Below are 14,602 nucleotides of genomic sequence, written 5' to 3'. Positions count from 1 at the left end.
ATATTAGACCAATAATTAAGCACACATGATTGAAAACAAGAAACTAAGTATTTATTGCGTAAAATAAAAATTAAACGACAAAATCTATCATAGGGTTCATCTCCCCTAGGTATTTAGGAAATAATTCATGCTTGAAAATTAAAACATCCAGGATACAGAATAAGTGAAAGAAATAAAGAAACTCATGATAATTTCCTAAGAAATAAACTGGGATTCTTCAATCCTAATGAAAATCTTCTTCAAAGTCGATTTTAATGGTGTTTTTCAAGTTGTCTTCTTGAATATTCTATGACGGCTCACTCCTATCTTCTTATTTTTGTCATATATATATCTTAGAATGCCCAAAAACCTAAAAATTGTGATTTTCACTATTCAATACATAATCTCGTGAAATCGACACAGTCTACCATACGCTCATGTGGGTCACCGGGCCGTGTGGTCTGGCCATATGGAATGGCTCAACCCATGTGGCTCTTTTAGCTTGCTTCGATGCTCTAGTTTTTGCTTATTTTGCTCCCAAGTGCTTATTAAGCATTAAAACGTGAATTTAAAAGATTATGAGTTTAAAATTCACAATTAACATTGGATAAACACCAAACACATTAAGAGTGATGTTAAAACATGTTACTTTTAACATTCATAAAAATGTTAAACACCAAAGGCTTGTTTGAAAATAAAATCTCCACCACTATAGAAATGAAGATGACACACCAACTAAGAGGTCTTTACAAGGTTTTAACAAGGCTTTGGTTAAGGGTACGAAAAAGGTTATAAAAGTTGGTTACAATCGAGAGTTGAATTGATAACTTACCAAACCAGAAAAAGAAATGAATTGCTAAATTACAAGAATTTACATCAACAAGAAATAAAGAGTGGATGTGTGCTTTTATAAAAATGATGAGACTCACAATTCAAGCTCAAAATTTTATCTTTTTTTCATTCACTTTTTTTGAAAACAAAGTAAAATTTAACAATATAAAAGATAAAATATAGTCAGGCAACTAACCAAATCGAATTTCGAAAAAAAAAGAGTCAATAAAAAAAGGTGATTTACAAAATTACTATGATTTACAGGTTAACATGAACGGGTGATAAGTAAAAAAAATGTATTGGGATCAATAAGGTTTACTAGGGGTTAATTCAATAGGTAAGTTGTGCCAACGGTTAAGCGGGTTAAATCCTAAGTGTCTCTATCATCTCAGTATATCAAATCAATAATGTGGTCTCGACATATATAACCGAAGCAAGTTTTAGAATAACAAATCAAGTTCACATGCTAACAACCAAAAATAAAATGATCATGAAATAATAAATGCTCTGTAGGCTTGAAAGCTCAAAAAATATAATGGTTTTGATGTTAAAGTTATAAATCTAAAATTTCAAGATAATGCTTCAGTTCATGGAGACAAGCTAAAATAATAGTTTTGGCCTTTTATAAAAATGACCTAATTTTTTTGATGATTTATAAAAATACCCAACTTTTTTAGTTAAGTACATACATGACCTAAAATGAAAAGTGGAAATAGGTGGTGCCAATGAGATTGGCGTTGCCATTCTGCCACATCAACCAATGATTAGCCCGGTTGCTTAAAAATTCATTTTTTGTGGTGCCAATGTATTTGGCGTCACCAGTATAAAAATCCCCTCCAATACTTGTATTACCTATACTTCATGGGTGCCAATGCTTTTGGCGTCACCCGTGTAGAAGAAAAAAAGTTGAGGTGGTGCCAATTCGATTGGTGTCACCCAACACAATTTTTTGGTGACAGCTTCTAAAGTGGCGGCACCAATAATTAATTTAGCGCCACCTCTTCATGTGGAGGCATCATATTTGAAAAAAATTGACAGCACTAAGAGTGACAGCACAAATATATTTTTTATTTTCTAGTGCCACATATTAATGTGGATTTCTTTTTTTACAAAACATGTCTTTATATAGACGAAAGTCTCATTTCTCTTGTTTTCTTAAGTGATGTGGGATATAGGTCTATAGAGATTCATAATCCATTTGGAGTTTGTTCCTAGACAATATGGGATTACTTACTCTTTTAACTAACAACATAGGATTAAAGATTATACACTTAATTTTTAAAAATTAAAACAAAACTTTGTACAACATTAAACTCTAACAAAAAATTATCAACTTTTACATAAATATTATCATTGTAAAAAATGTCCAATAAAAAAAGAAAGACAAACTTAATTATAAATAGATATTAAAGTGTAAAAATTAATAGAGATAATATAGTGATGGGTATTTTAGTTTTTATTTTTGAATATGTTAAATATAGATATTATCTTATCACTAATTATAGATATTATTGTATTAACCGGATATATTTATTTTTACATTTCTCTATATTTCTAAAATTAAAAAAGTACATTAGTTATTTGGTGAAAAAAAATTTGTATTATTATTTACAGCGCGTTCGGTTGGGGGAATGCATGCGTATTCCCCCTATGCAGCGGGCCCACTAGGAAACGGCCGTTTGGTTCGCTGTAACCCCATTCCCCCCGAATCGGTTACTTCCCTATTACCTTGATTGCACGTAATAGGTATTACACCCCCTCAGCGCCGATTACCTATTCCGCGTTTTTTCCTTTTCTGCTATTCCATTTTTTGCCCTCGTCCTCAACATTTCGATTCTCAGACGCCTCCTTCAACAGGTAATTTCTTTTCCCTTCCACTCACTCTGTCATCGATTATTGTTCATCGTTTCTTTGATTTTATTCATTTTATCAAGAAGGAGAAACCAATTTCCAGAGGTATTTTCACTGTTCACTTAAAATCGATTTCCCTTTTCTCATTACAGGTTCTTCTTCATCGCACTCTTCCCCGATTTGCTCATTACAGGTTAGTTTTCCAGAGGTATTTTCAATGTTTGTATTTCATGCTCGATTGAAAGAGTTGTCGAATTTTAGGGCTAAATAGTTTTATTACAGAGAATTGAAGAAAAAAATTGAAATATTTGTAATCTTTGTTTCGGTTCTTGTTTGTATTGCAATATTTGTTTCAGTTAATCGATTTCCCTTTTCTCATTACAGTTTCTTGTTCATTGCACTCTTCCCTGATATCCCTAGTTACAGGTTAGTTTTCCAGAGTATTAAAATTTTTGTTTTTGGTGCGTCTTGGTCTTTTTGGAATTAGAGACATAGCAGTGCAACTAAGAAACAGAAAATGTAGATCGTACCACATTCATAGTTTTTAATAGAACTTAGACCAGAAGCTGTCATTAGCTCTCCAAAGGCTCTCAAATCTCCTGAAGCCCAAGCCTCTACTCCTGGAATAACCATTATACAGCTCCCCTATTAGTTGATAAGGCATTGAACAACATGGTTATCTACATATGATCATTATGTTGGCCAGATAAATGAGAGGAATTGTAATAACACAGTTGTACCTTTTCTAACCCGCATATTCTCTGAAAAGTAATGCTTTGCTCTTTTGGCTAGATTTAGTTACAGTTTGAACTATAAAATAGAAGGTTATCTGATAAAGAAATAAACTCATGAGAACAACTTAGAATGTTAAGTTGACAACTAGTTGAACAGGTTATATGCATCAAACATATACTATCTACTGCATTCTTTGCTTAGCTTAGGTGGAATGGTGTTGGGTTTGGTAGAGATCTTACATCTGAGACATGGAAGATTGTTGTTTCTTTTCCTTTGTTATGTAATCCAAAGAGTTTTAAAGCATAAGGGCAAGTATGTTATATAAAGTTGTTTAAGCTAGGTTTATTATTTCATAGGTACAGAACCATTAGGTTCATTTTGCTTCCAATTGAAGTTAAAAAGCTTCTACTTTATGTAATTTTCATATTCAAGGAGCTTTTGCTAGTAGCATACTCATGAATGCATGTAAGCTACACCTCTAACTTTTTAATAGTGAGAATTTATAAATCTTATTTAGCAAACTGAATTATTTAACTTAAATGTTTACTCTTCTAGTAGGATAGGTAATCATATAAAATTCATACAAAAAATAACAGTTTAACTAATAAGAAGAAATGCTGCAAAACTCTCAGCTTCTAAAATCAGAGTCTGTATTGATGTTTATACCTTGTGCGCTTCGTAAACTTCTGGTTTAACTTCTAAAATTAGCTTCTAAAATTGTGTCTTGTGCACAATGTCTTCTAAAATCAGAGTCTGTATTGATGTTTATACCTTGTGCGTTTCGGATTCCATAACTATTGAATGCCAGGCTTAACTGCAGACTTGAGGCAGTGAGCAATTATAGCTTTGTTTTCTAAGTTAGCTTAATGATTGATCTAGGCTGGTATTATGTGGCTCTTATAAAGAACATTGTACAATGGAAGCAGTATTAAGTTGCTCACCTAGTTGTATGTGCTTTTATGCTGTTTAGATCCGGAGAATTTGAAAGAGTTTAAACTTGTGAATTGCCATTTCAATTCAGATAGTTTTTTGATAGTCTGCTGTTTTTTGAAAGAGTTTACAATGGAAATTGTTGTTAGTGCTGTTTTTTCAATTCAGATATTAGCTTCTTGTTGTTAGTGACTAGAAGATGAAACTGGAAATTGTTGCATTTGTTTTGATATTGTTCTTGATTTGTTCTGGTTCCTACTTATTTTGGGGATTATTAATTGCAAGTATAGTAGGATATAGTTCTGTTATTCTTTAGATTTTTAAATCAAATGCTGTAAATGAGTTACTTGAGCTATTATTTATATTTGATTAAGGGTTAATTATGTTGTTTTCTATTAAAGACTCAAATAATTATTGAATTATTTTACAAGGATTTTTTTTAGATAATAAGCTCTCTGTTTTTAAATCATGTAAAAGCAATCAAATTTCAATTTCGATGCTTATATAATGTTCAAATTTAAGATTACATCTTTATATTTTAATTTTTAATATAATTTGGTACATCAATATTAGCCTAGATACTTTAACAGATTAAAATGCTAACGTTAATTTTTAAACTTGATAATAATATTAAAATTTTTTGTTCAATTCGAACTTATTATAATATTATTTTTTATATAATTATGAAGTGAATATTTTTTTAATTTTAAAATATCACATTAATGAATTTTAACTATAACACATGTCAATAGCAGCATTTAGAAGAAGTTGAAAGTGAAATTAAGTCAATTTAAATATCAAACCTACTTTTTTCCCCATAAATTCAACTTTTGCACAAAATATCTCAAAAAGTGTAATTATTGTTTCTTTCACAATCATAATTGCAAATATAATACTACATTTTAATAATTATTCGTAGATGTAAATGAGATTAAATTTACAAAAAAAACAGTTATATATATTTATACGAAATGAAATTTAAATTCAAAATGTTATAAAAGTTTTAAAACTTCAATTTCATTATTAAACCAAATCCTCATTCTTTATTTTATTTGTTTTAAAATTATAAAACCTTAATTTACAGGAAAAATGGGAGGACTTTTAGGAATATATTATATATGTATGATTCATTAGAGTGGGAGTATATTACTCGTAACAAAATAAGATTATAAACAGGGGTGAAGTTCAAAAATTTTAGGGGTAAGAATTAAATTTTAAATTTCTGTAGTTTTTATCTTTATCATCAATAAATAAACTAATCAATGTTCAAACTTTGAACATGCTTTATAATGTTAAATTATAATGAGTTTAGTTATAATCTAACAAATACCAACAATTAATTTTAGGTCAATTATACATATACCTACAAATTTTAATTCTGAAGACGAATAATTTATGCAAATTGCTATAGACTATTTGTATCCAGTTCACATCACAAATTTATGGAAAATGTATTTAAATATATTTTCTTTCTTTATTGTTTGGGTGATTGATAAAGAAATGAAATTAAAGTTGCAACGATATCATTTAAGTTCTACTTTTTTGCTTCGTAAAGATTCTAAATTTATATTGTTTATTTTTATTTGATAATGTGTAATTGCAACTTCAATTCTTTGATAGTGTGTTCTAATTTTAATATGTTGCAGTAATGGCTCGTCTGCCTTTAATTGCACAAAGTGTGAGGCATAAAAGAATTGGTATTGCATTGACAATATGGTTGGAAATCTGTAGAATTGCGATTTGGTTCTTATTTACAATGGGTGCCAGCCTTAGCCTACATACTTATAGACCAAGGATTAGGTCCTATACCTTAGATTTTTATGCAAAACGGGATTATGTGAAAAGGCTTGTATATGCTAGTGACGAGACCTGTATTGAACAAGTTAGGATGAATAGAACTGCCTTTTTTAAACTATGTGAGATGTTAGAATCGTTAGGGGGATTGAAGTCGTCAAGAAACATGCTTGTTGATGAGCAAGTGGCAATGTTTTTACATATCATCTCCCATCACCTGAAAAATCGAGTTATCAAGCATCACTTTAGTAGGCCCGGAGAAACTGTTAGCAGATCATTTCATAGTGTTTTAAATGTTGTCATACGCTTACAATATGTGTTATTTAAAAAGCCAGAGCCAATTACAGCTAATTCTTCTGACACAAGGTGGAAGTGGTTTAAGGTATTGGATTGAGTTTTATATATAGCTTGTACAACATTTAGTTGATTTAGATTTAAATTTAGTATTCTAACTTAAGGTTTTATATCATGTGGTATAGAATTGCTGTGGTGCTCTTGATGGAACCCACATCAAGATTAGGGTTCCAACAGTTGATAAACCTAGATATCGAACGCGAAAAGGTGACATAGCAACAAATATGTTAGGTGTTTGTACACCTGATATGCAATTTGTTTATGTTCTTCCTGGTTGGAAAGGTTCTGTTGCTGATGGACGGGTTCTTCAAGATGCCATTAGTAGGAGACATGGACTAAAAGTTCCTCATGATAAAGTGGATTGTTATAGGACTTTGAATTATTCATTAAGATCATACTTTTTGTGTTGAATTAATCATTTTAAAAAACTTTTTTTTATAGGTTGTTATTATCTAGTTAATGCTGGATACACAAATTGTGAAGGATTTCTTGCACCTTTTAGAGGACAACGATATCATTTGAACGAGTTGCATCAAAGTTATCAGCCAAGTTCTTCGCAAGAGTTTTTTAATATGAAGCATGCCTCAGCACGTAATGTTATTGAAAGATGCTTTGGGTTATTGAAACTTAGATGGGGAATACTTAGGAGTCCATCATTCTATCCTGTAAGGGTGCATAATAGAATCATTATTGCATGTTGTTTGCTCCATAATTTTATTCGAACCCATATGAGTACTGGTCCTATTGAAGCAAATGTGGGAGAAGGATTACCTAGTAATGGGGTAGATGACGATGAGTTGAATATCGTAAATATTCATCCATCGGATGCTTGGGTTACTTGGAGGATGAAACTAGCCAACCAAATGTTCAATGAATGGCAAGCATCTAGAAATTAGTTAGGTTTATGGACAAAATGAGTTTGAGTTAATTTGTTTATGTTATTTTATGTATCTAGTTTGTGAAACTTTGGTGGTGTTTGAATTGATTTTTCTATTGTACTAAACTTGTTGAATTATAATTTAATTTCTTTTCATTCAGCATGTGTTATAATTTTATACAGTGTTGAACTTTTGATTCATGATATTGAACTTAATTATAATTTTATAAAGTGTTCACCTTTTGATTCATGATATTAATAGTAACTAATATAATTTGTTTTTTTTTCTTAAGATAATTATGTCAGGTGTTTCAAAATCAAATGTTTCTTCTCAAGCTTCTCGAGGAACCAAAAGGAATTGGGTTCTAGAAGAAGATGCAGCATTGGTTTCCTGCATGGTGGACTTGCACAATGTTGGAACATTTAATGCTGATACTGGGTTCAAAGCCGGTTATTTAAATGAGTTGGAAAAAATGCTAGAAAAGGCTTTACCCAATGCAATGTTGAAGGCTAGACCTAATATTGAATCGAGGATTAGGTTGCTCAAAAGGCAGTGGTCAATCGTGTATAACACGATTAATGGCCAAAATAATAGCGAGTTTGGTTGGGACGAGCATAGGCAGCTCGTTGTTGCTGAAGATGCGATTTGGGACTCTTATTTAAATATAAGAATTATTTCAAGTCTTTATTATCTTATTTTTACCAAACTTATAACTAATATGATTTCCTCATGTTTTTAGAGTCACAAAGAAGCCGCTCAATTTAGACATCTTACTTTTCCTTACTACGACCACCTTACTGCCATATACGCAAGAGATCGAGCAACTGGGAAAGATGCTCAAATAGTTACTGATGTTCTTGAAGAAATAAATGCTCAGGGTGAACCTACTACAGATATGAATGAAGAAAGAAACGAATTCTATGACTGCGAAGCTGTCGTCTCTTTGGATGACATGGATGTTTCTGCTACGGAGCCGCGACGAGATACAAACCAAGGGGGTTCCTCATCTTCAAAGAAGATAAAGAAGAATTCTGATGCAGGTGGTAATATTTCTTCTTCATTTAATGCGGCTGCCACTTTATTGGTCGAAAACATGTGGGCCATTGGCGAACAAATCAGTAGGAGTATTGCCTCCGATGTGGTAGTTCAATAGAAGTCAGAAGAATTCCAGATCATCCAAGAAAAAGCTACAAATTTATATTCAACCTTATGCGAAATAGATGGTTTAACAGTGGATGAGCGCGGTATCGGGCATTGAGTAAAATTCCAGATCATCCAACTCAAATGCTCGTTTTCTTTAGTTTACCTTCTAATGTGCTGTTGGAATAGGTTAGAAGATTTCTTGCTGACCATTAAACTTCTTATATCTGTTGATGATATTTTCGTAACTTTTTCTGTTTGTAAAACTGTATAACATATGGATTATGACATAGAATTTCATGAATTTCATATAACCTTTTGTTAATATATGAAAATTATGTTTATGCAAAATATAATTCTCAAGTTATTTATTACTGCTAATATTTTTTATTGTAGAATAATTAAATTATTTGTTCCACTAATGATATTTTAGCACATTAAAATATGTATTACAGTCTAAAAATAATAAAGTAGATTATAAATTATATTTAATAATAATTATTTTAAATTATATTTTATAGTATTATATATTATGATTTTAGTAAATTCATATAATAATATTTAATACTAAATAATTTTATCAAATTATATATTTTTATTAAATTATATTTAATAATAATTATTTTAAATTATATTTTATAGTATTATATATTATGATTTTAGTAAATTCATATATTTTATTAAATTATATATTTTTATTAAATTATATTTAATAATATTTATGTTAAAATATGATTAAATTATTTATTATTTATATTAATAAACTTATTAAAATTTAATAACAATAACAATAATCATCTACCTAAAAAAAATTCTGCTAAAGGTATTCTAGTCATTTTAGTTTTTTTTTCCTTATGCTATTACACCTCTATTCCATTCAACCAAACACAAGAATATCACTACGCCTCTATTCCATTCTATTCAACCAAACAAAAGAATTACCTATTACGCCTCTATTCCATTACGCATCTATTCCATTATGCCTCTATTCCATTACACTTCTATTCCATTACAGCGAACCAAATGTTCCGTTAGTCTTCTATTAACACATAATTTTAGATTCAAACATGAAACAACTCTACCTCTCTTCCTATAAAAATACAATAAAAGAATAATGTAAATTTAGTGTCCACTAAATCAATCAAGAAAATTACTTAAATAATTTTACATATTTAAAAACAAGATTTTATTATGAGAATATTTTTATTTTTTTCTTATTTTTAAAAAAATAAAAAATTTAGAAGTGTAAATAATATTTTTAAATATTAATTAATACATTATTACAAAATAAAAAATAACACAAATATGGTACGGATGTATAAAATTTTCATGATAAAAAGTAAAAGAAAATAAAAAATATATAAAATAACTAATATGAATTATTTACCCAAATTGCCCCAAAAAATAATTTAAAGATAATAATGTGTTATCAAATGACCAACCTCCTCAAATTATAGTCTGAGCAATTTGAAACAAAAGGATAGGATTTAAAGATACCAAAATATATTTTGTTAGAGTTTAATGTTGTAGAAAGTTTTGTCTTTAATTTTTAAGAATTAAGTGTAGCATTTAACTTTATGTTGTTAGATAAAAAGTAAGCAGTTTCAAATTTTCTAGGAACAAACTGCAAACGGATTATGAGTCTCTATAGATCCATATCCCACATCACTTCAGAAAATAAGGGAAATGAGACTTTGGTTCTATTTAAAGACTTGTTTTGTAAGTTTGACTTCCACATGAGGTGGCACCAAAATATTTTTTAAAAAAAATAGGCCTTGGAGGCTGACATAGGTGATGCCAGTCTAATTGGCACCACCAATAAGAATAATGGTTTATACAGGTGATGCCAAAAGCATTGGCACTTCCCAAAAAATTATTTTGTATTCCCATGGCCAATCATTGGCTTATGTGGCAAGGTGGTGATGTCAATGAGATTGGCACCACCCAATTTCATTGTTCATTTTAGGTCATTTACGTACTTAATTAAAAAAGTGGGTCATTTTTATAAAAAAATCAAATATGATGGGTTAATTTGGCAAAAAAATAATTTTTGAAAAACACCTTACCATGCTTGACTCTCTCGTATCTTAAAATATAAATAAAACAATGCAGAACAATCCACAAATAATTCCCAAACATAATCAATAAAAATTCCAAATTAAAAAAAAATTAAATTAGGTTTGAGAAAATTACTTAAACACAAACAATAATTGAAGGGTTATATCACATAAACATATAAAATCCTCCTCACACTTAAGATGTACATTTCCTTCAATGTACAAACAAATATAATCACAATAAGAAAAATATCAAATGAAATGGAGGAAGAGAATTGAAACTGTCCTAAATTTGGTTGATTTTGCCAAAATAGTAAAATTTGAAAATGTAAGAGATCCTAAATTAAGTACATGGTTCCGAGCACACTAGTAAGAAAAAAATAAAATAAGATAAAGAGATGGTAAAACAAATAGAAAAACATTTGAAAAAGCCATAATAGTAAAGTGCATAATAAAATAAAATAAAACATATAAATCTAGAAAATAAAATAAAAACAAATAACAATAGAAATAGAAAGAAAAAGAAAAAGAAATAAAACAAAAAACTAAATGGAATCACGGATCAGCATCATGTGGGATGTCAGGATTGAAAGGCACAGGTATAACAGGGGGATTAGGTGAAGAGATATGAAAATGTTGGCACATCCGTTGTAGATAGTCCTCAATGTGATCCTACTAGCACTGAACCAGGCCAAAGTGCTCTTAATGTCATTGCTCAAGATGATCAATCTGATCGGTGTGCTGTTGCTCAAGGAAGTCGATCCACTCGGACTGCTGCTATTCTCTGCGATAAGTGTCCTCAAACATGATCGTAGATGTAGAAATAGAGTGACTAGTTGGAGGAGAGGATCGAGTTGGGTTTGCATGTTGAGGTAGGTCATCATCCGAAAGCTACTCAAACTCATCTTGAAGATCAGGATAAAATAGTGTATATCAGTGGGGAACTGCTTCTTGTTGGTACTGAATCATCAGTAGGTGGGTCATGATAGACAACCCTTAAAGGAACATCTGTTCGACCAGAGTGAAGGATGAAGTGTGTTTTGGAGTATCAATAAGCCCGAAGCACCTTGCCAAACGAGTCACGTAAGGACCCATACAAATTGGTCCCTTTTTGTTCCGATCGAACTGGTGGCAACAACAGTGAACCACGACGTAAGCGACATCGATTGGGTGGCCTGTCTCTATACTCCATAAGAAATAGGCGTCCGAAATACTGAAGACCCCTGTGCTCTCCTTCTTACTAGTCAATGTGAGGGCCAAAATGGCATCAATATAGCCCAAAACCAGAGGTAAGTATGTTGCCTTTGACTAACTCAAGTTATACTGCAACTCAGTTTCGGTAATGTTGGACCAATAAAGTAGGGTCGATCGATGGATGTGCTTGAAAAGTGTCAAGAATTTGAGGGTATCCATAAACTCCTTGGAATATAATCCTAGGGCAGTTCTGAAGCTCGAAGCATTAAGGTAACGCATCATACCCCCAAGTTTGAAAGAAATAGTGTGAGGCTCATGCCACCGTCAAATAGCCGACTGTAGGAAGAAAGTTTTGCAGAACTCTAGTGTGAGTTTGGCATATTTGGGCTCCATGATGGTAAAGAAATGGTCCCACTCTCTTGTGTCAATTTGTACGTGGCCCTTGATAGGTAAACAAATCACCTATAGAGCCTCACAATCAATGCATTGACCCACTCCTAAATCTTGCTTCTTAAGGTACTGATGATGGTCCTTATGTGGACCCGAACTAAATTGGCGACATAGGTGTCTTGTGACTGTGGTCGACATCAGTGTCTTCCGCTTTTTAGAGGCGGGGACAGCGACCTTGGTTTTTCCTCTAGTATTTGTCATTCTGTACCTAAAATAACAAACAATAACTAGATATATCAGCACCAATACAAATTAATATAGTAGATGAACAACTAGAAATATGAAACACAATGGACCAAGTTCATTCCACTGCACAATGAAAACTGACTCCCTAACTAAGACTTTATTCATTTAAAAGAAACTAATAAAAAAACTAATATTATTTTAATAATATACTTAAATATAATAAAAAATATAATAATAGATTAACACAATAATAAATAGACTAAAATAAAGAATAAAAAGGTGGGCGGTTGGGTGGGTACAGACAATGGTGTGGGGGGAAACTGTCAGCGGTGTTGGACGAAAGGTATGGGGTGACATTTCCTCGTACAACTATGGAATGAAGGGCGTTCGGGTTGGATGAGTTAATGGAAGAAGAAGAGGGGATGTGAACGATGATGTGTATAGATGGGTAGTCGAGCTGACGAATAGAAAAGGAATGAAAGGGAGGGAAGAGGAAGAGCAGCGAGCCAAGAGAAAGGGCCGAAGGAAGAGCGGTGGTTCGTGAAGGCCAAGGGAACAAATGGCCAGTGGTTTAGAGGGTACATGGCGACGACGAAGAAGAGAGGGAGACTATAAACTAGAAAGAAGGTGGCGTGGGTGTTATCGGCGATGGAGACAATGATAGGAGAGGGAAAAGATAAATGAGGCCGACGAAATAAAAAAGAAAGGGAATGGGAAAAATTAAGGTTTCAAGTTTAAAAAGGATGCACGGATGTGTATCTGGCCTGTGCTAGGCCACACGACCCCATCTCGCAATGAAGTTAATCTCTTAGCCTGTGTGTCACACTAAAATTAAAAACAAGAATTAAGCACACATAATTGAGAACAAAAAAAATAAATATTTATTGCGTAAAATAAAAATCAAATGATAGAATCCATCATAGGGTTCATCTCCCTGGGTACTTAGGAAATTACTTCATGCTTGAAATAAAAACATCCAAGATATAGAATAACTTCCTAAAAAATCAACTGGGAATCTTCAATCTTGACAAAAAATTGCTTTAAAGTCGACTTCATTGGTTTCTTTTCGAGTTTTTTTCTTGAATATTTTATGACGAATCACTCCTATCTTCTTAGTTTTGTCATATATAGGTCTTAGAATGCCCGAAAAACCTAAAAATTGTGATTTTCTGCTGTTCAGAGCACAAGCTCGTGAAATCAACACGGCCTTCCACACACCCGTGCGGGTTACACGGATGTATGGTTTGGCCGTGTGGAATGGTTAAACCTGTGTGGCTCTTGTAGCTAGCTTCAACGCTCTGATTTTCTCTTGTTTCTCACTCATTTTGCTCTTAAGTGCTCAATTAAGCATTAAAACATGAATTTAAAGGATCATGAGTATAAAATTCACAATTAACATCGAATAATCACCCAAAAACTCATTAAGAATGAGGTTAAAACATGTTACTTTCAGCAATTATCATCCCCTATTTCTACTAGGAGTAAGGGGCCGCCCCTAATACATATTATGAGGGGTTTGGGGCATCTTCTGTGTCAGGTTCAATTATATGTGCTTCCCAGACTTTTAACCCAATTACATAACATTACAAAAGCTTATCAAACAGTGCTCGTCCATTAACCTTGTCGTAAGTGTGTTACCATTATAAGATATCCTTAATCTCTTTGGGATAATTTCGTTCTCTCAATATGATCTTATTTTATCTCATGGTAACCATTACAACTTCTTTCATGAAAAGTCAATTATTATCAAATTGTACTTAAGTCATTCACCACACAGCAAAACGATGGTGGCCACGATTACTTTTCATCTATTATGTAATAAAAATAAGATGATATCATTTACCCATTTCTAGGGCTATGAATTCCACAATTTTGAATGATTCTACATACTGCAGAAGTCTTATACATAATGCACTAGTTTTCAGTTCCTTATTTCTTTGAACTCAGGCTTTTACTTTATCAAAGTATATGAGTCATGCATACGTACTCTGTCATCCACTTTGGATTAAGGTATGCCACACTATGAATATTACAAGTGAATAAATTCATAAACAGATTCAAGATTTATTCTACTTGGGTCCTGTCTAATGTATTGTCAGTCCAATAAATCACACCTATGTCTCTATCTTCTGGGAGTCGTCTATTCTGATACTCAAGAGAAAGCATCTCCCCAATTGAACTTGATAGATGACATACTAGTCTTTCAATTGGTTTTCGAGTTTT

At 31.8% G+C, this 14,602-nt stretch overlaps 1 long non-coding RNA gene across 1 annotated transcript; it reads left to right on the top strand.

Annotated features, from left to right (window-relative positions):
* The first annotated feature begins 2,407 nt into the window (after positions 1 to 2,407).
* Positions 2,408 to 4,597, top strand: LOC121218308 (uncharacterized). The gene is made up of 3 exons (XR_005914540.1): positions 2,408 to 2,667; positions 2,814 to 2,854; positions 3,046 to 4,597. It is a non-coding gene; the product is annotated as an uncharacterized lncRNA (long non-coding RNA).
* Positions 4,598 to 14,602: the final 10,005 nt, after the last annotated feature.

This window comes from Gossypium hirsutum, chromosome D06 (genome assembly GCF_007990345.1).
Source record: "Gossypium hirsutum isolate 1008001.06 chromosome D06, Gossypium_hirsutum_v2.1, whole genome shotgun sequence".
Lineage (NCBI taxonomy): Eukaryota > Viridiplantae > Streptophyta > Magnoliopsida > Malvales > Malvaceae > Gossypium > Gossypium hirsutum.
This window is presented reverse-complemented; position numbering and strand designations above follow the sequence as displayed.